Consider the following 27279-nt stretch of genomic DNA (forward strand, 5'->3'; position numbering starts at 1 on the left):
CGGGACCTTGCTGCAAGCATGGAATCAGTAAGTAACTGTTAAGGCCAAATTATACTCTCCGAGACAGCGTAACAGTCAGGGTCTGCGTGACGTAATTATAGTCACCATTTCATGTCTGCACCGCCATCCCGTCTCCCAAATGTTTTTTTTGCACAGAGCCCCACTGTATATGCAGGCAATAACCTATACTAAATGCACAGTACACTGCTAGAATACGTGTATAAAAATAGTCACACTATTTGAGGAGAGGATGAGGGAGGTGATCGGTCGCTACCCGCCGTATTATATGACAATAAAGAACTTGGACTTAAGTGACATTCATTGGCAATGGCATGTCTTAAATGTGTCTGCGCATGGCACATGCAGACACCACATTGTAGTATGCAGACTATGCACAGAACCACATGCATGTCCACGACTCCACGGATCTTGCGGCTACATGGACGCCCAAAATATAATTGTGCCTTTAAATGCATTGTCTAGTTTATATTTGACTAGTTAGGGTAAATACATTTGGGTGTGTGTGTGTGTGTGTGTGTGTGTGTGTGTGTGTGTGTGTGTGTGTGTGTGTGTGTGTGTGTGTGTGTGTGTGTGTGTGTGTGTGTGTGTGTGTGTGTGTGTGTGTGTGTGTGTGTGTGTGTGTGTGTGTGTGTGTGTGTGTGTGTGTGTGTGTCATACTGTATTGGAGATACACTGCCTCTGTAAGATGAATATGTAACTATCTATCATCTCCACTGTCAGCAATCAAACTAACATTAGCTTCTGCTTCAGTGTTGCTTGCACTCAGCCAGTCATGTCAGTCAGCTAATGGATATGTATGAATATTGAATAATAAGCAGTTAAAACTGAAATTGACCTGTGAGTTAAACCCAAACCACACCAGTTGCAACTCCTTGCAACAAACCCGTTTTAAGCAACTTGCAACTCAAAGAGACAAATTTGACAAAAACAAATATGGGAAATATTTCAGTGAAAATATCTGTACGGGTGTGTTTTAAATATACTGTACAGACTAGAGTGTACAGGTCAGGACCTTTAATACAGTACTTTAGTGTCTTCACTAAAGTACTGTATTAAAGGTCCCATATTGTAGCACTGCATTTTATTATCACTTGGTTGAGCCACCAAGGCATTTTACCTTTATAACAATACATTAGACCTATCTTTTTCTTTGCGTCCAGCATCACATCTGGTGTCAGCAAAATGATACATTTTGGGAAAGATGCTTGTGATCAATACCAAGACTACAGTTTATGACAACAGGGAAAAGTGTTATATGCTAGTTGAAGCATGTAGGATAAATCGATAATCAAAACTCCAAGAAAATCTTGCACTTCCTGATACTTGGATTTGACTGCTGATTGGGGATATAAACACACGATTTGTTACTGTGCATGCAAACAGATTAATCACCTGAAACATTTAGAAGAATACTCAAGTAATTGTTGAATGCATACAAAATATCGGTATCAGTTTTATAGGTCAATACAATTGCACATATAGTATGGGGAATGTGTATCTGTGTATTCTGATGGTCTTACACAATAACACACAATTGTAAATGTGTGTCACAAAAAAATCAAGAAAATAATACAAATTCATGGGATGTAAACCTAGTACAGTAAAAGATTTATGGCAGTGGTGTAGACTTTAGATTGTTCTACACATTCATCGGTCTGGGCAGAATGACTGGAATGAGATGGGGCCCAGTTAGCCTACTGTCCTATTAGTGTAGAGGCAGCTGAAGAATGCCCTGTATGGCCCCAGGCGTAGCCAGAAAGCCGGACTTTTCTCTCCGCTTTACTTTAAAAGGTTTGACAAGACCTGTCTTCCCCCGTTATCGTCTCCCGGTGAGGATAGCGACCCTCGCATATCAGGACCAACTGTGATGGCTGCGAGGAGTGTGCAGCGTCTCGCATATCTACTTGTACCATCATGTTTAATCTATATTTTATCTACACAGACAGATCAGACTAGCAATGAGACTAGGGGTCTAGATGTAGGGGTCATATGAACATGGTTTGTGAACATGCTGTACATTGTATAAGGCCATGTCTGTCCTTTTTGTTTACAGCTTGACTTGGTCATCTTTGCTGTGAATTACACATACATTAATAACACTATTGGATGGAGTGTTGATGTGATACAATAGGTATTGGCATAATGTATGGCAAAGTCATTTAGAACAAGAAACCAGATTGAATCGTTCATTGGTTTTGTCTGACCTACCCAGATGGCTCTGTGTGATACTGGTATCCTTGGATGTAATCGGTGTTCAATCGGTGTTCAGTGCATCAATCTCTTGAGCTTAAAGTGCTTTCAGGTCATTTGATTGATGGTTAGGAGGAAATATTATGTTGTGTATATAACTAATAGAGCAGTAAACTTCAGCAGTGTTCCATATTAATAGAGACGTCCTGCTAAACAGGTCCAGGAGCAAACTGGAGATGGCTGTCTAGTGATGTGGTTTCAGGCTCAGTCGCTGAGCTCTAGTGGGATTTAGAGGGAGGTAGTGCACTAGATAAATAGCCTGTCTGACCGACTGCAATGTTGGTTCAGTCAGTGCGATGTTTTTGTTAAATATTATCCCTGATTTCCATCATGCCTGCTTTGAATTAAGAGTGTGCTGCTGCGAGAGGAACCCTAAGGACAAATCTAGCCCGTGACAACAACGATGGATGGGGTGCTGTTTAAGACTTGAGATATCGCTGTGTAGAGAAGTAACGGTAAAAATAATCTGCAGAGGGAGCAATGCTAATAATTAGATGAAAACGTATAAATTCAGCGACATTCGATTGAATGCCATTAAAATGTATGGTGACAAATAACCCAAGAGACAATTTTCCTCTGAAGAAATAGGTCACAGATTCAATTACAGTCACTGAAGCATGGACTCAATCTATCATGCCAAATTAAGTGCATTTTAGCAACCTACTTTTCTCTCAGAATTTTAGAGACACATTCAGTCTAGTGGAGAGATTCTGCTGCAACTAAATTATATCAGGTTTTCCTTTTTTTCACCCTCACCCTCTATCTTTCTAATTTATTGTGGTTTTAAATGGAATAAACATTGCAAAATGATTTTCTCCCCAGAGACTTTGGGGAGCTGAGTTTATCAGTCTGGAGAGCCACACACCCCTTTCTCCATTCTCATTAGACGTTAAAGAGTTGCACAGATTGCTATTCACATTATGTAAGCTTAAAATGCAGCCGTATAACCTTCATCTCTGACTCAGTCTTTCAGTATGTCAGAATGATGGCCACGTGCCATTGTATGGTTTGCTGATGGCCAATTTTCCCGTCAGGAACATAAGGTCTAAGGAAAACTGACAACAAATTAATACAATAAAAACTGTAATAATCATCAGAAATAACAAACAATAAAGGAACTATAACATGCAACTGTTTTTTAATATTTAACATCATATTGTTTATGTCCCTCAAACATATTTATAATGGTTAAGCCTAAATCACCACTGATATAACCAGTTCATGTCATTTCTGTCAGCTACTCCCCTCCCACATCTTAGAGTCATTATAATACTGATGCTGTAAAATAAGTGGAAATGCACATTTGGAACCGAAGACTGAAGAGGGGGAGGGTTTATACAAAGTAAGGTTGTGCTGGTTGAGTAAAGTTGAGCTGTTTCTGAGAAGAATTTCCATAAAAGCCCCAATATGATGAGAAAGCCTAATTGTTCAAAATTGGGTATTTGTGGGGGGATAGAAAACACAACCTTTTTTGGAAAGGTTGAATTTCATATTGTAGGACCTTTAATTCTGACACCTATTAAAACTCTTTGGGTGCCAAATACGATATTTTCTGTCTTTCTTATCGTATCAAATATGAGAGACGAGAATTTGTGTTTTCAGTGGTTTATGATAGATGACGCCCTTGCACCATCTATCACCGTTTGACTGTCCTTGAAACCATGGACTAGGAATTCACTTGATCGCTAAAACACAGCTCCCATCCACAGAATAACAAAGGAACGCGTTTTACATACTTTTTTACAAGGCATTTGTTACCATGAAAGTGCCAGTCCTCTTTGACTGGCAGAGCAGGTATTTTACAACCTAAATGGATGATTCTTAATATTACATCATTAGCGGTCATTCATTATTTTGTGCATAACGCCAACACATGTTAAAAGTGCACAGTCAGTCTTGTGAGAAAATATAATGCCTCGAGAAATTACAGGAGCAGTACAGTGTGTACCATACTGTAATAGTAGTAGCCTAAGAATGTAGGCCAAGCCATAGCGCCTATATGTCAACATGTTCAGGCAAAGTATGAAAATGGATGAGACTGACAAGGAATCTGCGTGACACAACTGGTGCTGGAGCCTGCAGAGAGCCGTCTATCACGCTACAGTAGGAGGCTGGACTGACACTTCTTACCTAGCCTAGAACCCCATGCCTTCTGACTGGTCCATGTTGAGAGAGACATCCCCACCAACCGCACTGAGGAAAGATCACTATAATCAGTGTTCGATTTGAAGCCAAAGATGGAAAAATAATAACAGGGTAGGGGTGAGGTAGTCTGCTATTTTTGGTATTTTGCCCATGGCAGCGCCCACAGATGGTAATTCCTTGGCACAATGATCATCTGTGGCCATTTTTCACATAGTGAATGGAGAGTGGACAGGTTAACGGTAAGGGCACACTGTCCCTGAGCAAGGCATTGTTTCACAGTACATCTACAAATTGTACTTAACTACTTTAGAAGTTGTGGGTGAGATATCTATTTTCAGTAAGTTGTCCCTAATATGTATATCATTTATAGACGAAGCTGTAAAAAACGGACAGCGTATGACAATATTAATATGCATTTAGAATATGAACATAGCACCTATGTTATAAATAAACAAAACCATGGTTTTGTGCTGACCAACTTGACCATGCCCATTAGTAGGAGTGTACTGGCTGAGAGATGGCACCTACAACCGCAACATGAAAACGTAATCAAAATGCACGATTTTCCATACAGCTTCCCTCCCCCGAACACAGGCCAATCGTGTGTGTGTGTGTGTGTGTGTGTAGAAACTCGACACAAACGCAGCTGTCCGTGGATTCGAACCCCTAGACGAAATGCTCTGCCTCCATTTCTTGGGATTGCTACAATATGTTTCAATACCAAACTGGTTGAACGTCATTCACTTTTAGGATAGGAACACTGAGAAAGATGGGAAAGATCACTGAGTCAGAGTAGCAGTAATTCTACAGCAAATTAATTCAGCAAACATGTGAGGTCTGTATATTACCATCTACAGTACATCAAGGAAACTGCTAGCACACTTTATGTTGGTGGAGTTACTTTAAGCCTTAAATTTGTGTTATTCCCTGGTCTGTGTGATTTGATGCTTGTTCTGTGCAGCGCTGGATACTCTCAGCAGAAGAAAGCTCCATAAAGTGGCCTTTAATAATTCATGACACCAGATTTAGATTTGAGCTCCACTGCCCAGAAACTTGAAATTCTCCACTACAGTACGTATAATCGTATATATTACTTTTTGTGGAATAGCCGTAGATCTGCTCCTTAACTTTTGGTGTACAGTTCAACAACTTTTAACAGGCGTGGCATATTGTTGGTCACAAACCATTTTATGGGAAATGGAATGGGGTAAGGAATTGAACGACTGCCAAAAAGTGAATGTACAGTCTGAGCCTCATTTTCATTATTAGGCTTATGCCTCAGACTGCTTTATGAAAAGCTTGTGCGTTCTGGAAGTAGCTCTTCTGTGGTTATAAACTCTACAAGGAGACTGATGCTGTCTACGTGCGTGTGCCTCTAATTACAGACTCACCAAGTACACGTTGCCTTGGCTTCAGTTTTTGATATGCAATCATAAGCACTGCAGCCTTGTGGGCGAACTATAATGTAGGCCTACATTAGATTTGTGCATGCTGTTAGTCATGCCTAACAGTGTACTACTGTAGAGCCATACAAATGTAATTGTTTTACGGCGTGGCTCTGCAAGAGGCTAGCTCTCTATTAGAGGGCATGTCTATTAGAGGCCTAGTGGTGGAATAAGTACTCGGGTATTTTACTTAAAAGTAGCAATGCCACACTATAACAAATACTCTGGTACAACAAAATGTTACTTGAGTAAAAGTCAGTGTTTTTGGCAGCAAATTTAGATTTTAGTTTTAGTCCTAGTCTCTTGAATAGTTTTCATTTATGGCCCCTACACACTGTAGGCGTTTTAAAGTTGTCGGCGAGTCATCAGATCGTTATGTATTTCACACTGCAGGAGTCTTTTTTTTAAAAATCGTCTGTCATTATATCGTTGTGGCTTTCACACTAAACGATTGGTCGCAGACTAGGCATCACACACTGCAAGAGTTCACCAAGATGCGATCCAGACCCGATATTCATTTGTTTTTATTTTATTCATTTTTGCATCTCGTGCAGGATGCCGTGATACAAGCGCGAGACCGACACAGGACACCTCTCTCTCTCTGCACACACACACAGGATAGCCAGGCTACAAAGGGCAAAATGTTTGTGATAGCGTGTAGCCTATGTGGGCTGCAGCGAGGCAGGACGTTAAATCTTGATTTTCATGAAATAATTATCCGTCTCTCTGCACACACACACACACACACACACACACAGAGCGAGAGAGCGCACGAGGTCCAAATGTTTGCTCCGATGCGGTTTTATCAACATTATTAAAGTGAAATTAGTTGGTTTTATAGACTATTTAACAGAAACATTGGGCTAATATAGCTACCATTGTACGACACAGGACAGGTATTTACCGAAGGAATAAAGGTTATATTATTATCATCTATCGATACAGTCGACGACCGTTGTGGGCTTGTAGATCGTCTATTTTCAGTATGCAAGTGTAAAATGACTTACGGTATACTGGATCTCTTGTCCATTAGTCCCATCCTAACATTTTAGTCTAGTTTTTATTTGTTGACGAAATTGTCAGTATATTTAGTCTTTGTTTTAGTCATCATAGCTTATAGTTTTCATTTATTTTCCATTTAGTTTTCGTTAGTGAAAAAAGGTACAAAAGTTTTGGCACCAAAAGGAAAAGTTTAGATTTTTTTTGAAAATAGCCTATGTATGAAATAGGGCTAAAGTGGTTACAGTATGTTTTATAATAGCATTTATATCTGCATAAGTAACTAGTAACTAACTTCATTTATTTGTAGTATTTTTATTTTTTATTGTCTGTGTCCCCGGAGCTAATATTGCAAACTGCTGGACCGATCACCTCCATCTATTTGTTTTCACACATAATGCATATCATTTTGGGGGTCCTTGGCACAAAAAAGGTTTGAGAACTACTGATTTAGTAGAATCGGCCTCAAGGTCTTAACATGTCCAAGAAAAGGATGGTGAGTGTGCAAAATAAATTGGGCCTTGAAGTAGGTATAACGGTCAGTTGAAACACATATTCAACGAAGGGAGTAACGGCACCTGTCACTCAGGAGTCAGCAAAACATGTCCGCATGTATTTGATGCTCAAGTTTTAATGCTAAACAGACATGGAAAATAGTATCTTTGAATATGGATGGTACATTGAATTAGGGCACCTGCCAGTCTAGAGTCTAGACTCTAGTGAATGCTTTTGAGATTACATGTTGTTGTAATCTCTGCTATATGCAAACTACTGTATGTCATCTAGAAACAGAAAGCACAAAATACGGATGATGGTTGAAAGACAGTGCCTTGACATTATTCACACACAGCCATTTCATGTATATTACTGTGGATGGAAATGAGCCTCTAGCTAAATCCGCCATGTTTACGTGAAATCATGTAACAGTTCAGTCGACTGAATTCATGTAGTCTCCAGCTTCCCTAATTTTGATTGATTGATTACTGTATTAGTCAGAAATGTAAATGATATGTGGTACAGTCAGACATTACGGCTAAAAGATAACACAAAAGGTTCTCCATTGTGGTCCTATCTTAACAAAAAAATGCGTTGAATCTATTTTCTTCTTCTTTAATTTAATTTAATTTCCGGCAGTGTGGACGCTGCGAGGCGTATTACTGCCCTCCACTCAGTCCACTGGTCACCTAGATATTCCTACTGTATATAGTCCAGTATTGTGCCTTTGATATCAATTGGCGATTCTCTTCTCACTGTGGCGGTGTGGCCAAACAAAGAAAAGACTGAAAAAGCCTCCACTCCTAGCTCTGTCATCTGTCTATAATCTGTACGTCTGATACGTCTGTAATCCACGCAACTCGAGAACCGTTCACCCCACCGACTTCAAATTCGACACACGCGTTCCACACCATCACAGGGAGTGTGCCCAGGCTCTGGACAGGGCCCAAATTAGCCAATTGATCACACCTGATAACCCCATATATGGAGCTGGCCTGTTCTGACAGGCCAGCTCAGTGCAGTGTTACAGAAGCACTCCCTACTCACAGTTTTTACGTAACCTACATACATATGTATGCACGTATGACGTATGTGCGTATGTATGTCTCAAATTTGCCTCAGATGGCCAGAGGAAGTGCAGTGCCCGGCGTTGGGAGTCGGCCAGATAAGCGGTTGTCCTGAACCGCAAGAAAGGGCTCTGGCCGTGGCCCAAACGAGTCAATTGATTGCCATGCCAAGCCCAGCCTAAACGAGTCAATTGATTGCCATGGCAAGCCCAGCCTAAACTTGATTAGGCAAATCCATCAGACCTGTCCAATTCCCCACACCTGTCATTTGATTACTTAGTCAGTCCACTTTCCAGTCAGTTTGAACTCTTCAGACATTCTCCATCTCCACACTTTCTCCACACATTGTACCCACTGCACAAGGATCGACTTTCTAGAACCGCCGATCTCCCCCATTATGCCCACATACTGCCCATAAATGGCCATATAACTGAGAACATCAGGGATCTCCATATTACGTGCACGCAAGTGTACTAGTGTATTCAAATTCATCATTCATTGACTAACTCAATCCATCTGCTTCACAAATTGTCCAAGCTTTGCAAGTGCTAGTGGGCAGAACTCGATTTTCTTTTAGCAGGAAATGCAACAATTTCTGTATCTGTCTGTCTGCCGGTCTGATGTTTTTGACAATATCAGGGATCCCTGTATCTCCATATTTAGTGGATCAGTCATATGGTAGCAGTGCGTACCGCCCTGCATGAGTACTCTTTGACAAAGGGGTACGATGCGTACTCTGACCAAATGTACAGCCAGTATTGCGTTGCATATACTGTACACGTATGGATGGGGAATCCGTTCCTGACTTGCGAATAGTGTACAGTACATATATATAATCTCATTATTATATAATAATCTCATTATACAATGTTGATTATGTTATACTGCAGCACGTATATTATATTTAGTTGTGTAAGGCATATCATGTCATTCTAATGTTGATTATCATTCCAACCAGCAGCCTCCGTCTCCTTCATGTAGTACTGTAGTGCTTTAGTTGGCCTAGTTACATTTTAATGTAAATGGATGTGATTGAGGAATGGGCATTAGTGCGTTTGCTGTTTCTAGAGCTAATGCAATGTAAATGGAGCAAAATAATCTGTAGTGAGTAATGTCTGTTTACGTATGCATCATGTATTCAGTGTTTGGTTTGCCTTGCATGCAAAGTATTACCTAGGTAATTGATTTTGCAAGGTTCATTAGTCACAATTTGTATATCAGATGGGCTGGAAATGAGAGTTGTTGATTAGTTAGATCTTGTTTTAGGAAATTGCTTTTTTTTCTCCCCCACATGGTAATCTTTGTGGCAACCAGATTGACTGCCTGTTTAATTTGAGTTTTGCTTTGCTATAAAAGGAACACTGGTGAATATCAATGACATGATTTGTATTTAATGACTGCTTTTTTTTTTCTTATTGTCTCTCTTGCCAGAAAGTGATGAAGAAGCTCTATTAAATGTGTTGGATACATGTCCAGGTATGCCACACCACACCACACCACACCACACACACACACACACACACACACACACACACACACACACACACACACACACACACACACACACACACACACAGGTATTTTAACATTACCAGTGTTCTAAAACAAATTAACTATCCAACAGACCTTGTTCCTTCCACTGTGATTCGCTCACTTTTTCTTCAGAGCAGATGAGGTCGATTGTCGTGGGTTCAGTGGGTGGAAAGAAAATGTGAATAATTGTGATGCTCACAATCATTAGGCTGAAAGACACAGGGGTCAGCATTAGTGTCAGTGCCAGTGATCATTGGGATGATGCTCTATCCTAGTCTCTCTAGGGAGAACGGAAAGAGCTTAGCTCACCATATGCTTTTTTATCTGATTTTTATCTGTGACCACACAGGTAGTGTAAGCTGACATCTAAATGTTCAAGCTCAAACCGAGAGCTGGTTATTATGTGCTTGTTTTGAGGTACTCATGTGAGGGGTGCAAACGCAATTCGGAGTCAATGGGTACTTGTCAAACAAACCCTTAAACAGCGTGGTTTTCCTGTGAATATCATTTGAATTTTCTTGTATGTTTGACAGCTTTTGCTATTTTGTATTGATTTATTTTTGCTCGGTGCGTAGTCTCTTCGGATTGGCTGTTTTAGGTGAAGAGATTTGTTTTTTAAAGGGAAAAAAGGAGGGGGCAAGTACAGACCCCTGGGGGACACTGTCAATGAAGTATATGGGATTTAAGTGGTTAACTTGGCAGCTTTGAAAATACTTCATACATTCTGAAATGGTTCTCTGTGCAGCACAACAAATGATGGTGACCAGTGATTCTAGAAATCACTGGTACATGACACATACAGTTCAGAACCTCAAGCCATCATTAGATAATTGACACAGGGGTGAAAAATTGGTTACAAAATCGTGGGATAAAAAATGATATATATAAAAAAAAACAATACATCCACGTTGTGCAGGCCAGGGACGTGCACACATAGACATCAAAGGGGGCTTCAGCCCCTGCCCTTTTACCCGTCTGTAAAACAAGTGCCCTTTCCAGACCACGATTTACTATGGTGAAAGAAATGCAAATGCCACTCCTTTCTATGCCATGCCGGATGGTAGCATTCAGGAGAATTGCTTTTTTTCCGAAGTCTCCTGATCTTGAACACAGCATTTTGCGTTTTAACAAATTTGTTTAGAAATCCATATCGTTACACCGCATCTCCACTAGCTAAAGAGTGCTGGTTTGCGCCCCGAAAATAGCTGATCTACAAGCTGTCAATGCGTCGCGACGCGTTGTGAGCTTGTAGATCTGCTATTTTCGCTATTTTTGTCCTAAAGTGCCCTCTTACAGGATTTCAGCCCCTGCACCTCTAACACTCTCTGCACGTCCCTGACGTTGTGGAACAAAGTGAAACTAAACCCGCGGCCGCCCACTAGGGCTGGGCGATATGACGATATATATCGTATAGACGATAGAAAATGTATATCGTGAAAAATGTTCTCTATCGTTTATATCGTTGTGTCGCAAAACAAGCGTTACGGCAGTATTTTACGTCGCAGCGCTCAGCCACGCTGTGCTGTTATTTAATAACAAACATGAAGGGAGATGATGGCTGACGAGATTCAGAGCGGAGTAACACTAAAGTAACCGGCCATTCACTGTTATAAATGCAGGTTTCATGTTGGGTCAAATTGATAAACTGCGTGAGCCACGCATGTTTTACACAGTTGAACAATTGAGCTTGTCCGTCGGGTGCAAACTTCTTCTATGTCTTTCCTCTTACCTGTCTTGTTCTATTGTTCCAAATAAATTATTCCATTTGAAAAGTCCTTAATTCAGCAACAGCTTCCACCAACAACAACAACACAAGACGCTAACTTAAGTTGTGATCATCAAAAAAAAAGGAAAAGAAAAACATCCACTTGTCCCATACGCACAGCTGGGCATGGAGAGTTGACGACGCAGTCACGTTGTCTCTCACTCTATCGCCTGTAGTCAATTAAACATCGTTAAGCTTCCCAACGTCTTTAACAAACTACACTACAACTACAACAGAACTAGCTTAAAATGAACTGAAAAGTAAACAACTGTGTGGCAGTGAGTGAGTGACATGAGGTATTATATATATTTTATTTTGTATTCTTTTTGTACTTGCTTTAGGCCTGTGTGCATGGGCAGGGCATCAGTATTATATTCATATAATTAGACTGGATATTGTGATTTTACATAATTGTAATTGGCATAAGTTTGATATTGGTGTTCTTTTCCTGTTTTTTTGAGTGGTGCAACCACTATAGACAGCTATGTGTGACTTGTGTGTCCCTGTGTCCCTGTATCCGAGCACAGAAATAGCATAATTATTGTCACCACCAAGTGTCACTGTTGTGCAGCCTAACACACAGACAGAGGCCAGGGAGGAGAGCTTGTACAGTACAGTACAGTACAGCACAGCACAGCACAGCACAGCACAGCACAGCACAGCACAGCACAGCACAGCACAGCACAAGTACAGCCCAAGTACAGTAAAGTACTCGGCCTGAACAAAAATAATTTTTTTAGATACAAAAAATTGGTATCGTAAATAATATGCTATATCGTGAGTATATCGTTATCGTGATAAAAAAAATTCTATATCGTGATATGAGATTTTGTCATATCGCCCAGCCCTACCGCCCACTCGGCCAAGTGACAACAACATTCGCTAGTTTGCGCTTTCCAACCAACGGGGTATATGAAAACATCACGGATTGCCAGGTTTTCTTTTCCAAGAAAAAACATGTATCGCAATATGAAACTCCCAGACAGTCGTGTCACGAAGATGCAAGATGCAGCTTAGATTTTGGGTTTTTAAAAAGCTGGTGGATGGAAATGAAGCTCGCGCACGGCTGCAACTTGACGTATCGGCAAAAAAACAGAAAAACTTTGCCGACGCTGCAAGTTGCAGCCACACGTGAGCTTAATTTCGTGCTGTAAGCTGCATCTTTTTGAAGCGATTGTCTGCGCTTTCCAAGCAACTGGGTATATGAAAACATCAAGGGTTGCCAGGTTTGCTTTTCCAAGCAAAAATATATTTATACAAAAATACTAAAAATAAAAAACTATAAAATTTCCTTCTTCCCAATTGTGACGCGTGGTGCTAGAAGTGAGCGCGCCAGAGGCACGCACATTTCTAGTAATATGATACAAACCCAACAATGCTGTAATGATTGTCTTTGGAAGCCTTTTTGTTGATAGTGTGTGCTCCCTGGCTCCATGCTGGATATCTTAATGACATATCTCTGTGGTGCTTTTGTACATGCAAGCTCAATTTGTTGGCTCATGAGCCAGATTGCGAGTGTAATGTTCCTTTTCTCACTTATTAATAATAACCCTCACTTTCTCGATAGTGCTTCAGTGGATGCAACATGTACCCTTTGTTATACAAGCCTGGAATATACTGTACTTAAAATGTAGGCCAGGGTGATGTAACCTGTTAACATAAGGCATTTTCATTGTTTGGCATTCAGAATCTATAATGCAAATCCTTATATAAATACACATCATACTTCTTCCTTGTATGGTTCAATTTAGAAGTGCTATAGAGTCATTTAGGGTCCCAGGGGATGGCAATTTCCACCCCCTAGCTTTTGCATTTAACCTTAAAATTCATATTCATATTTCCTCATCTGATTTTTGTGTTGTTGTTGACAGTTGTTTTCTTTCTGTAACCATACATTCAATATCGAAAATGGCCTCCCTATTTTTGGCAGGTCATTATACAAGTGGACATTTACATAAATATACATTATAATAGAATGTATAATCAGATAATCGGTTGAAAAACATATATTATGTTTTTTCAACCGATTATCTGCAGTCAGGTCGCGGGGGCAACAATTTCTGCAGATGTTCTTTTCTTTTTTTTCCCAAATTTGGAAAAATAGATCAGGAAGTGACATCTTGACAAGAGAGTTGAGTCTTAGTTCTGGTTGGACCAGAGTAATCTAGTAATCTAGTAAGAGAGCGGCGACCATTGTAACAATGGAATGCATTGAGATACAATGGAAGTGCTCTTTCTATCTCAATGGAATAGTTCAAATGTTTGGAACAAAAGAAAATATCAAAATATCATCAAAAAATATTTGGTGCCAGGGACCCCCAGAAGAAGAGATTTGTGTTGATTTTTCAAAAATTGAAAAATAGCGGATGTAACAGCTTGTATATCTGCAATTTATATTACATTGTCTGGTCAATTAAACCACCATCGCCATTCGCTGGCCAAAGAAAAGGTATGAGGACATTGAAGTGAAACAATAACATTAGCATAAATAATATGATGCTGTATAGTTTCCATACATACATACATACATACACACATACACACATACACACATACACACATTTCATCGATATACAGCCAACATTAGTGTACAAATATACTGAAATATTATTTTTGATGAATTGAACAAGGTGGACCCTCTTGTAAACAAGTGTAATGCTTAATTGAGTTGTCCACTCACAGTTAACAGTCTTTGTATTGAGTGCTTGAAATGTACTGTAATTCTGTACTGTTAATAAATATTTCAATCAATCAATCAATTGAAAGGTGTGCAATGTACAGTAGCTGAGATTGAGTCAGCCAGTAGATGCGTTTTATTGACATTATGTGACAGACTTTGTACTGTATGGATGGCAAGTTGGACTAATGGTTAGATAAATTGTTCAACACAGGTTGAACAGGACATGGGTTCAATCCCCCAAAACACTGTGTGCAATATTGACAATCATTGCTCTGGATAAGAGTGTGACCTGAACAGAACACCTACAGTACAGTGTTGAATTCCCGTTTGATTTCTATGACAAGGTCAGTGCGCACAGTGTGTGCGTGTGTGTGCGCGCGCACGCTCAAAACAATTACAACAGCACATCAAATATGCAACTCGCCTCCGTCTTCCTCTGAGCTATTTTTGTCTGATCCTCTCGTCCACTTAGCTGTTGCAGGTTAATTGTCTCCTCTTTTTCAGTCCCTACATGTGATGGAACTTAAAAGGGACATGATTACAAAATGCGAATGCTAATTTCCTCCGGGGCGCAACACGCACGAGGTGCAAAATGCATAACACACACAAGCCAGCGGTGACTATTTATAATGCAAGGGGTCATTAGAATGGGGAAACAAATTAACCAGACATCATTCTGGATTAGGTGAACATGACAAGCCGCTGTGGCAGAGCCTCGCTGTGTCAACACGCCTGCTCTGTGAACATATAGCTATACCACTGTGGCAGGGCCTCGCTGTGTCAACACGCCTGCTCTGGGAACATATAGCTATACCACTGTGAGACGAGTGCAGCACGCAGCAAGGTCACCGCCTCTGAAGTCCAGTAGCTTCATAGTAACTGACCTTAGAATCCATGGATGCCGTCGCGCTAATCCAGGCCATTAGTAGGACATAATGGATGCACAGCATGCATTCCGTATTATAATTCAGAAGACGTGATGTACGTAACGTAATGTACAGTACAGTACATGAGTAGAATGTTGACAATGCTGCACCAGTAGTATTGCACATTTTGAGGGATATGTGCTATCGTTGCGGTCAGGCAGCGGTGCGGTCCTATCTCCATATTTTAACTTTTTGGTGTTTTCTTTCTTAAATGAATGTCCGAAATTATACTACAGCGTCACACAAAAACATAAAAAGTAGAAGATCTGCAAGCTCGAAACATGGCACGAAGCGGCACGTTTGAGCTTGTAGATTTGCTACTTTTGAATTTAAATCCTGAAAAGTAGTTTTGACATATGAGGTTTCCACCTGGCAGATGCTATCTTATCATGGGCGTTGCATGTATGGTAATTATGTTATTGAATTGACTGTTTGAATATGGGAGTTGGGACAGAAGTCATGAAAAATTATTTATGGTGTGGTGCACAATATGGAATCGCTTTCAGAAGAAAATGTAATTTCTTTATCTCCAGCTCACCAACATCAAAACAGTTTGTAGATAGTGGCAAAAACAATCAAAAGAAAAGAAAAGGGATTATGGTACTGTATCTCCTCACCTGTGATTTCCTCTGGTGGTGATCGCACACACTTTGCTTTGAACCCCCACTCTGCCTCCTGTCTATGTTGGTCACACAGGGTGTGAGATGTGTGAATAACATGTGTTGATCTCAGGGAAGAACTGGAACATTGAGGCCAGCATATATAATACAAATATCAAGATATTTCATATGAACTGGGACGATGTTATTGAACTGTCCACGTTTGTTCTATGCTTTCATTGGTAGTCTACATAGTTCAAGCTGGGTATTAGCCAGACACACACGCACACTGTAGCAGCACCACCTGCTTCTCTCTGCTTTGTCTCATTTTCCATGTTTTGCAACTCGTGTGTGTGTGTGTGTGTGTGTGTGTGTGTGTGTGTGTGTGTGTGTGTGTGTGTGTGTGTGTGTGTGTGTGTGTGTGTGTGTGTGTGTGCGTGTGCGTGTGTGCGCGCGCGCGCGCGCCCTTTCGTCTACAGCTAATCTCCACCACCGTTGGCGAACCTCTGCCCCACATTTTCCAGAACAGCCTGTTAAGCGCCACCATGAGGCCGATGAGGCACAACAAGCGCTAAAGAATATAGATATAGGACTGGTTGATGTGTTTGCAAAGCGTTATACTAGTTAGTATTTATTAGAGAGGGAGAGAGAGAGAGAAAATATAGCGTAGGCCTACCGTAGTTAAAATAGTGCAATCGTGGCAATTGAACTATAGAAGTGTGGAAGACAAGGAGAATACTTTGACCAGCAGCAGCCTGCAAAAACTGCAGTGGTGGATTTCTCGGAGTCAGTCAGACGGACCTACATAGTACATACAGGCACTGTAGCTGTAGGAGCGCCACTGACATGATATGACACCCGGCCTAAACACACCACTGACACCAGTTAAGTTGAGTGGGGTGGGCAGAGGAGTGAAAACGAGGTGTCTCTGAGCCGAGGAGTAGCCTTGTGTGTGTGTGTGTGTGTGTGTGTGTGTGTGTGTGTGTGTGTGTGTGTGTGTGTGTGTGTGTGTGTGTGTGTGTGTGTGTGTGTGTGTGTGTGTGTGTGTGTGTGTGTGTGTGTGTGTGTGTGTGTGTGTGTGTGTGTGTGTGTGTGTGTGTGTGTGTGTGTGTAAATAGTTTAGAATTGCAGACGTCCTTTGAGAGCGGTTTTGAAGGAGTCAAGGGATTCCCATGTCCCAATTCTTTCTCTGCTATTTTAATCGTACCCCCTAGGTGAGGCCGCTAGGGTGTGGCAGGTGCCACCTACGTACATGTTCGTACCCCCCGTATACTCCATATATGAAAGCCTTGGTGACCGTCACTTTACCTTTTTAGCATTGCTCTGGTTGCTATGGAGCTCCTCCGTCCCCACCAGCTATGGGATTTTTTCCATCCAGCTCCATTGAGCCTCCATTATATCATGATTTTCAAAGCCCTGTATCTCTAAAGCTTTGAGCGCTGTCCATGGTGAGCCGTCGTGCATCCTAATCTTATTTCATTTGTGACTTTGTCTCGCATCACGCCGGACATGTAACAGTTTCTGACGAGAGCTAGGGTACGAGCTAATGTTGCTGATCACTGCTCATAACACTAGACCCCACCTCCCTGATAACCCGGAAATGAAACGGCGGTCGTTATAATGGGGAGTGAATGGTGGCAAGGCTTAGCTTTGCTTATGCTACCACCTAGCGGGCAATAATGGAGTTAATGGCTGTTTGTAGGGCGTTCCACATTTTGGTGGCATAGGAGCGAAATTAATTTAGTCCTTTGTTTGTGCCGAATCTAGGTTGCACATGGTTTGTTGAACTCCCTCTGGTGTTGTGGGTGTGAACTTATTTTACATTGAGGAAGTATTTAGACAGGTACAGGGGTATCTTGGTGGTGTAACGAATCTTGTGGACCAGACCAGAGACAAAATGTTTTTATAATCGTCATGGGGGCCCACGCCGCCGCAGCGAAAAAAAGTTGTTTTCGCTGGGTACATTTATTTACAGTTTGGTAATAAACACAGCCGTACGATTTCAGAACACATGATTCAGAACACATGATTCAGAACACATTATTCACTCATGACTTGTTTCAGCATCTTGTTTCAACATTTCAGCATGCAATGATCAACAGTAAATAATTAAATTGTTTCAACATTTTCAATGATCAATAGTGAAGAATTAAATTGTTTCGGCATCTTGTTTCAGCATTTCAGCATGATCAATTATTCATGTACCATTCAGTACATGAGGAAAGTGTTTCTCCTTACAGCTGAGCGGTTGATGAAGTCGTTTGGCTATGACACACAAGTCCAATTTACTGCATCCTTGTTACAGTGTAACAGAGTAGCCTAAGGTGATTGAGTCTCACTTGCCCCATTGTGGATCGCAGATAGGTTTTAAGTCTCTTCAGCCCTGAAAAGGATCTTTCTGAGCTGCATGGGGGTGTAGGACAGTGTCTTCAGAGTCATCACAGGCGATGCTGGCTGCTGCTGGCTACTGCTGGCACTTTTAGAGGAATTGTTGTTGGCTCTTAAAAGAGCCGCTGTAGTAGCGGCAAGTTCTGTCGCTGAGTCGGCGGCAGGTTTCAGCGGCAGCGGCAGGCTGGCATCGCTGGCGGCGAACTGTAGCTTCCTCTTATCTGGACGAACCTCTTCTTAGCTGGTGGCGGTTTCATTGCGAATGTGAACAAGTAAGCACTAAGCAGAGCAGAGTGAGTATGCATCTTTTATACCTACCTGCCCTGGCAAGGTGAAAACAAAAGCCACCCGATTAGCATTTGAATGCCTGATCTGAGAACGTAAAGGAGGACAGGCAACCCTGCAGTTGATGGTTGAGCTAGTGCTACAGAGTGTGATTGCAGATGAACCTGATGAGAGCTTGAGTCAGATTGCAATAGCTGATGTCATACATCTAGTCTTAACATGAGATGACTGCCTTCTCCATCTTCTGATGTTATGGCCTCTACTACCTGAAAAGCTACCTCCACATGTTCAAAGTTATTTTTATGTGACACCACCCATTGCTGGAGGATGGAATGGTCGGTGGACCAACCAGTTCATATAACCTTCATGAGGTACCGCCACAGTGCAGGATGGATTATTTTAATAACATTGAAGCAAGAGACCCTGAAGACCTTGGCCCTGAGTTGTCACATCTGCTCCAAGATTGAGTCAGACATGAAAGATATGCTCAGCTAAAATTTGATGAACACATCAAAAAGTTGAGCAAGACTCTAAAAACAAACCTGAACTGCTTTAGACTAACCAGACAATATATACCACTGCATGCAGCCCAATTGTTTATGCATGCCATGATCTTTTCCCTTATCTCCTACTGTATTACTGTCTGGGGCCAGACCTCACAGTCAGCCATCAAACCAATCACATCACTTTATAAACAAGCACTGAAAAGAATGGATAAAAAAACAATGAAATGGCATCATTGCATTATACTGAGAAAATACAACATGCTTAGTTTTGACATTTTTATTAAATTCTCTTTCATTAAGGTAATTTTCAAATGTGTTCATGATCTTGCGGGAGGCGGCCTTTTTTCCGACACCTAAATAGCCGACGGGGCAATGGTCCGACAGTGTCGGACCATTGTCCGAAATACCGTCTTTTTACTCCAACAGTCTTTCAGATCTTGCCCCAGATCTTGCCCCAGCCGTACTCTGTCCTCAAGTAAAAGGACCAGATAGACCAACTAGTAGGATCACAAGGGGATCAGCAGCCGGCAACCTCAAGGTAGCAAAGCGTAACACCACATTTGGTCAGTCATCCTATTCAGTAAAGGGGATATGCCCTACCAACTGATCTCAAAATGTTTAATAATGAAGTTAAACTCTGGTTTAAATCGGGCCAGAGGTGCGAACACTAATACGTTAGGCACATTTTAAAACTGTTATTGCTTGTACTTAGATTAGATGTATTTATATTTGTATGTAAAAGATTGTTTTAGGTAGATGTGTAGTTGTAAAAGATTGTTTTAGGTAGATGTTTAGCTGTATAGAAAGGCCTAACCAGGGACTGGGGTTGCAAATTAGCCTAGGCTACAAACCCTATGTACAATGCAACGGTTTCATGTTTTTACAACTTGATACATTGTTTTTTTGTACTGTCCATGTTAAATAAATGTATACATTAAAAAAAATTAAGAGGGAAGAGGAGGACAGAGATACTGCAAAGTCTTCTCCCATGTCTGATTTCCACACTACTCATCTTGTGCTATAGGCATTCCAAGTGCCATTTGTGCCGTTCCGTTAAGGAAACTATGGAGGAAACTAGACTACTATTCTGGGAGAAAAGAACCTACAGGTAGCTGCTCTACCACCAACACATCAATCATTAATTGAGAATGTTAAGAGCTCACTTTTAAGCAGCTTTGTGGCAAAATGTCGATGGGCATCTTCCACCAGCATGGGACCCAGAGTAGTTTGGATGGAAAAATAGATCTATCAGGCCACTGACTATACCAATCTACCTAAATATTACAAACCTACCCCAGATGACATTTGTGCAATTAAAAAGTGTGGCTGGCTGTAAGAGTGAAAACCTGTATATGGTTTGTCATGCACATAATGTTTTGTTGATGTTTTAGTGTAGAATGTTCACGGATAAGCCTGAAAGAGTTAATTCATAGGAAAGGGGATGTGGTGGACATGACCACTTCCAAATAAAAAAATATTTTGCAATGTTGATTATTGTATTTTATGGTATTTTCCTGTTTTGCATGAAGGGGCTAATATATAAAAATGCCCTGTTCTGAAATCAAATATACGTACATATCCACATTCATGAATAAACACTTTTGCAAATGCAAATTTGATGCATTTAGAACACCAAATATATATGTTATGAGATGTGGGGGTTTTCGGTCATGAAGGGGTTAATATGCATTAATTAACAATACATTCATCAATCAAATACATTGTGCATATACACATTCATAAACACTGTAGAAAGCAAATTTGATGCATTTAAACGTTTTTTGCATGAAATGCTTTAAAACTCTATTTTGGGTGGATTTTTAGTGTTTATGGCATTAAGGGGTTAATAACAAAAAATGCCCAAGGGATATCACTGGGCACCCTCTTGAATTCTTAAGAGGTGACCCCAAGCTACAAGAATCGGTTGAGAAAAAAACTTTTACTGACGAAACCACGTTCACCCCCACGGCTCCCAGACTATTATTGTGGTCCATGAGTCATTTGGCTGAGAGACAGAAGACAAATTAAACCTAGTGAGAGATCAAACTTCTACCGCTGTGCAGTGGTGGAAGAAGTGCTCAAATTTTAGTATCGGACGGACGGACTGACGGGAAATGCACAGTTTCATAGTAAATGCGACCTTCCGTTGCACTAAGTTATAACTTCAAAATTTGCTTTACTTAGTACAAAAGTATTGGCATCAAAATATACCAAAATAAAAAGTACATAATGTCCCATTTGAGGTTTTCAAAATGTATACAAATCAGATTTAAAATAGCACTTGTTACTCTGTACTGGTTGTGGGCTTGTACATCGACTATTTGGAAATATATAGAAAGCTTAAGTGGTTAATGTATGTCTAGTAATAAACTAAAAAATTGAGTAAATGTACTTGGTTACTTACACGTTCTGCCAAGAGGCAATCCCTTATGAGATTCAGGCACTACCACTTCTACTTTATCAGTGTCCTGAAAGTAAATGATGTGCATGGCTGCGGACCCCCATCTGATTTAACTTTTCTTTTTTTTTGTTGCCAGGGACAGCCAGAAGCATAGTTGAAATGTTAATGTAAAAATATATACCAAAGAATTGCACACATTTTCAATATTTTCTTTCAAAAATAGATCTATTTTGGATTTTGAATAGTCAAAGTATACAATATGGTTAAAGTGGTTAAAATGATTGAGACACTATATTAACACATTTTGCTGCACGGGTACCCCTAGAACCCCTCCCACCAAGGACCCCTGGGGTGTCCCCGGACCCCACTTTGAGAACCAATGATGTACTGGTCATATTGTATTAACACGTTCTCTACCAATCAGGGTCACAATAACCGTTTATTCATTAAAATTAGTTCCGGATTGCAACTCTAATTCAACCAGTTAAATTGACTCTCATGCATACACACACTCTGTAGTCCATCTTTCATAGATGACCATAATTCATCTGTCCCTGTCTTTCTCTCCCTCTCTTTTTCTCCTTCTTTCTTGATCTCCATTCTTCTCTTCCTTTGTCTCGCTCATACACACGCACGCGCGCGCGCACACACACACACACACACACACACACTCACAGCCCCCACTACACCGCCCCCTTGCAGGAAATTTAATGGTCTCATGAACATCGGCCAGGGTCATACTGGGGTCACAGCCAATTTATCTTAGCGAGTAGCGGGGAGTGGGGGAGGGGGGGTGCCTATGAAAAGCATCTTTACATTAGCCAGGGGTTATAATTGATCAGCTAGATTATGCTCGGAGCATAGATTGCTGTAGTACTTTGAAGAAGGAAGGATGTTGGCAAATTGAGAGACATTGTTTTGTTCAAACCATTCCATCCTCCGTGTTGTCCATTGTACCGTAGCCATCACAGGCACACTGCAAGGCTTCATTATTTTCCCTTTCCTGAATACCAAAAGCCTGATTATTTTACATTGTCGTAACAATTGTGTCGCTCACCAAAAATATAGCTGATCCACAAGGTCACAATGCATACTGGACATCCAGAACTGTGTGTGTGTGTGTGTGTGTGTGTGTGTGTGTGTGTGTGTGTGTGTGTGTGTGTGTGTGTGTGTGTGTGTGTGTGTGTGTGTGTGTGTGTGTGTGTGTGTGTGTGTGTGTGTGTGTGTGTGTGTGTGTGTGTGTGTGTGTGTGTGTGTGTGTGTGTGTGTGTGTGTGTGTGTGTGTGTGTGTGTGTGTGTGTGTGTGTGGCTTTATGGCTTTATTAGCACGATTATTAGCAGTGCAGTCAAAGGTTATGCTAAATGGAAAGCACGGAAATATATTGATATATACTGTGTATGTGTATATTCACAATGGAAACAATATCTTTCCATGCTTGCTGTGCTTTATATATATATACACACACACCGCAAGATGATACTATTTGAAACACATTAGAATTAATTCATTTCAAATCTCTCCCCCACCGTGCAATAATTGCTTTCTACATACTGTAATTGGTTGGCATTTCCCTGTTCCCATGCAGTTCACACAGTGTCCCTCCATCATGTTCCACCAGAAGCATTCCTGTGCTGCTGTATGGAGTGTATGCTGGTACAGTACACAGCCGTGGGGCTGCAGTTCGCCGCTCCAATGTGCAGAGGGAAATATTTTACTTGAGCTGTAAATTGCGATACGAATAGCCCTCCAATGAGGCAATCCTTACTAGCCATGTGTGGCACAGTCTTTGTTTATTGAATTAAACAGAACCACGTGTCCGTTTACAAGCCGGCTAGAGGGGAGAGGTGTGAAGCCTAATTCATGCTTCGTCATACGATGGTGTCGAGCACTGAAAATTGCAGACCTATAAGATCTGTCTGCGGCACGTTGTGAGCTTGCAGGTCTGCTATTTTTTGCATGCGCACGACTGTCATACGACAAAGTATAAATCAGTCTTGAGCCTCGTTGCTGTCCTGAAAGAGCTATTTTCTGCTTCTAAATGACGGTTGTACTTGTTACTCGCTGCTGTAGTGAGAGCTATCACTCTCCATTCCATCCTCGCCAGAGCTTATCAGCTGTTGAGGCTCATGTATCTTTATTTGATTTGCTCCTACTCTAAATTGCAATGCCGTTCCACTCGTATGTATTACAAATTCTATAACAAAACAACGTGCCATTCGTATTTACTATCTGCATGTGCCTTTTTTCCCATCTCTCTCTCTCTGTCCAGCTGACAAGCAGCTCCATTGTTTACCGCTCTTGCTATCTCTTTAGCTGGCATTGCTTAGTCTGCCGGGCCAATCTTATCTGGGCTTGGACAAAGGCCAGCTGCAGATAGTTATAGGGAATGGAATTGCGTTAATTAAGTTCCAGGAACCTAATATGTTGAAACGCAATATGGTGAAATCAGCCATTGGCATTTCTAGTATGTTAGAAGAGGTGCAGAGAAGAGAATGTTGGCGCATGCAGGCAGACTGCTGAGCTGAGCCTCTGGATATTCCATAAAAGCATTCTGGGAAATCATCCCCGACTGGAAAGTGAGGATTCTGTGGTGACACAGACATTTAGCGGATGTGAACTCTTCACTTCCGTTGTCCAGGTTTTCCTAATGACTACTGGAGTCTACTCGCTAGTTGTGTGAATGCATTCCCCATCTGTGAAATGCCAAACAAATTAAATCTAACGTGTGCCGATTGGATGCAGTCATACTCCTCATTATGGCCATTAGAAGCCAATGAGGTATTGCAAATATTTTATTGCCAAATTTAATGAAGCTGTAGTTCTCCATTTGTGGGCATGTGGGGTATTGTGCACATGACAGCTCCATGTGGGGCTGACTGTAATGGACACCATTCTGCATGCCTCGATCCACTGTTCATGACATTAGCCAGGTGTAAGTGAAGCAGCCATATTACTGTAGTTATGCCCAAATCTAATCGTATAAGGCTTCAATTAAGCAATATTACACGAGAGGGTGTTCTTTATTGTCATTAATGCATGCCTACGGTGCCGTAGGAAGTTGCCCGCAGGGCGAGTTCCGAAAGTATCGCAGAAGTGCATTAATGACTCGAACACCCTCGAATTATACAAGTTACTCTTAAAACTAAGATAATCGCCGAAAAATGAAAAAAAGTTCAATGACAGATGTAGCCACTACGACCACAAATGTAGCTTTTAGCGAAGGTTCAATGAGGAAGTCTACAGCTTGAGAGGCCAGCTCATCTAGCCAATCAGGCGATTGGACTCCATTAAATATCACTGCCTCTGACACTTGCCATTCTCTTTTCAGTTTGCAACAAGCAACCCACCTCCATCCCCAACTTGCTTGTCATCTAGCATTGAGAAGCTCCAATGGGGGGTTCTCCCTATTAAAAGCTAATCTTATTCAATAAATGCAATTGGAGTCTAATCGCCAAAATGTTATGCAATGCCAATAATGCAAATGCTACGCAATAAAACTATTCATTTGCAACAACTTGATCTCTCCTTTCATTGAAATGTCCCAAGAAACTAGCTAGCCTAGCCACCGAGTCTGCTGCGCTCTGAGAGAAAAGCATGGCTCAATTATTCGTTTTGATTAGCGGTGCCATTATCGTGGTTTAAGCACAGCTAGAAAGCCGTTTCAACCAATCAGATTGCTTCCTCGAAACAACCTGTTGTATAATATTACATTTCTGCCCACTGCATCCATCCGGTTCAAGTTGAGATGATTATTAGCCTTATAAATAAGCTGTTGAGCTATATGGAGTGGTAAAGATAGGTGGTACTGTATATGAAGTGCATTACAGTATGTTGATTAACTACCAACATGCATGTATCTAGTGCATCAGGTCAACTTGTGCCAATTATCAGTCGCAGTTAGAGCTGTTGAGCTTCTATATGGAGGACTTTTTAGGATAATCAACGTAAGGTCACGTAGGTGATTCAACCCCCAAACCACCCAGATCTCCAGGTGCCTAATGGAGTTGCAGATGGAGCTGTAATACCTCTACACATGCTAATGTACTGACATCCTGTAGTTCTGCAGGGATTTCATGTACCACATCTACCAATCGGTTGCAATGCGTGGCATAATTCAGGTGAGATTCTTTGTGCAATCATTTGTGCAATCAGTTGGTTGTAATCGATGCTGTATTTTGTCCTTTAAGCCAGAGCTTTGGTGGATGGAGTGATCTTGACTTAATGGTTACACACTGCTTTGGCCCACATCCCCAGCAGCACCGGTCTGGCTGTGATAGTCCGCTACTGCCCTCTAGTGCAGTGTGCTGGCGTTAGATGTTCATACAATGCTGAGGCAGAACAACATGCCTTCTCTTTCACTGGAAAGGACAGCATGTAGCTGATCATGAACATCATTTGAATAGCCAGACCATTTTGGAATGTCCAGTCCACTAGTACATTACTGTTTTGTGGTTGCACCGGCTATGTCCCCATGAGGTTGGCTATACGTATATGTACAGAAATAACATAACCATAACAAATCCTCTACACTAGTCAACCTTGGATAACAGTAAAGTCATATCATGCTATATGACAGATTAATTTGATAACTATAACTTAAGACATGTACAACTCTCCGTGGACCACTAATAGCAATTTAATTTAATTTCATTTTTCAGGACCGGTCTCTCCTTTTTTACTTGAAATTAAATTCATGGTCTTGTACAAGACAAGTCTGCCATCAAGTGGCAAGTAGATGGTATTAAGCAAAAGACCAGCACAAACCATTGAAATGATTCACTTTATTTTTTTACTCCACTACTATTAGTTGACACCTTTAGTTAGTAGTTATTTTGTAGATTTAGATTATTACAATATGTGCATTAAGCCTTAATGCACGTCTACAAGCTCACACTGTCAGCTTTTAGATCTGCTTTTTTAATTTGTCAAATTTTACTTTGCTAGCCTACTGCAAGTACATTTTGATGCCCTTGTTTTACTCAACTTTATAGTTGCACAGACAGAAAACAGGGAGGGAGAGATGGGGAGAGACATGCAGCAAAGTTCATCAGGAACGGGACTCGAACTCACAACGCATTGTCAGGCTACACATTTTGAATACATACATTGTGGCAAGGCTTGACATGATTTTGTCCTTCGAACAAGTAGATTTCCCATTCACTTGTCCAGGCACTAAAGTCACTTGTCCGGAGCACAAGCATACAAATACATTTTAAATCAACTAACTCTAGGTTGGTTTGGTGAATACATGAATATTAGATGAATATTCTCTGTTTAGAATTAAGTTAATAGCCCTAGATTAGAATGTCTGTATTTTACATACATTTCATGTATTCCAAATACACAGCCATAGATCGGTCCTATCTGTGCACTGTTAGCAGACTGACCTCGTCGGCATTTAAACTTGTAGCGCTCCGTGTGTACTCACACAGTAATTAATTCCTAAGAGTCAGATATTGTCCTCTAGTTTCATATCCATTTTAAAGTTATGGCAGAAGATGTGTGTAATAGTAAAATATCACCACTTTTCCACGAGATTCACACAGATAACATTCTGTGTCAGTGACGAGGCTGGACCTGAAATGACTGCTGGACTGAACATATGAAAACTTCCTTTGGGAACAGTCAATGTTTGGGAAGCCCAAATGTATGGTCAACACAATTGATAGGTGCATTGCGATTTGATTTGGGGTAATTAATCACACCATCCAAAGGAAGTTTTGCTATTGTTCAGTCCTGCACTCATTACAGGCCCCTCGATATTTTACTAAAC

The 27279-nt window shown here is 41.0% G+C and overlaps 1 long non-coding RNA gene across 4 annotated transcripts in view; it reads left to right on the forward strand.

The window, feature by feature from the left end:
* Positions 1 to 27279, forward strand: part of LOC306918842 — a 247539-nt gene that overhangs the window by 53911 nt on the left and 166349 nt on the right. For all 4 annotated transcript variants that reach the window (XR_013789414.1, XR_013789415.1, XR_013789416.1 and 1 more), the window contains exon 3: positions 9854 to 9898. This is a non-coding gene — a long non-coding RNA (uncharacterized lncRNA). The remainder of the gene's footprint in view (positions 1 to 9853; positions 9899 to 27279) is intronic.

This window comes from Electrona antarctica, assembly GCF_951216825.1.
Source record: "Electrona antarctica genome assembly, chromosome: 3".
Taxonomy (NCBI): Eukaryota; Metazoa; Chordata; class Actinopteri; order Myctophiformes; family Myctophidae; genus Electrona; species Electrona antarctica.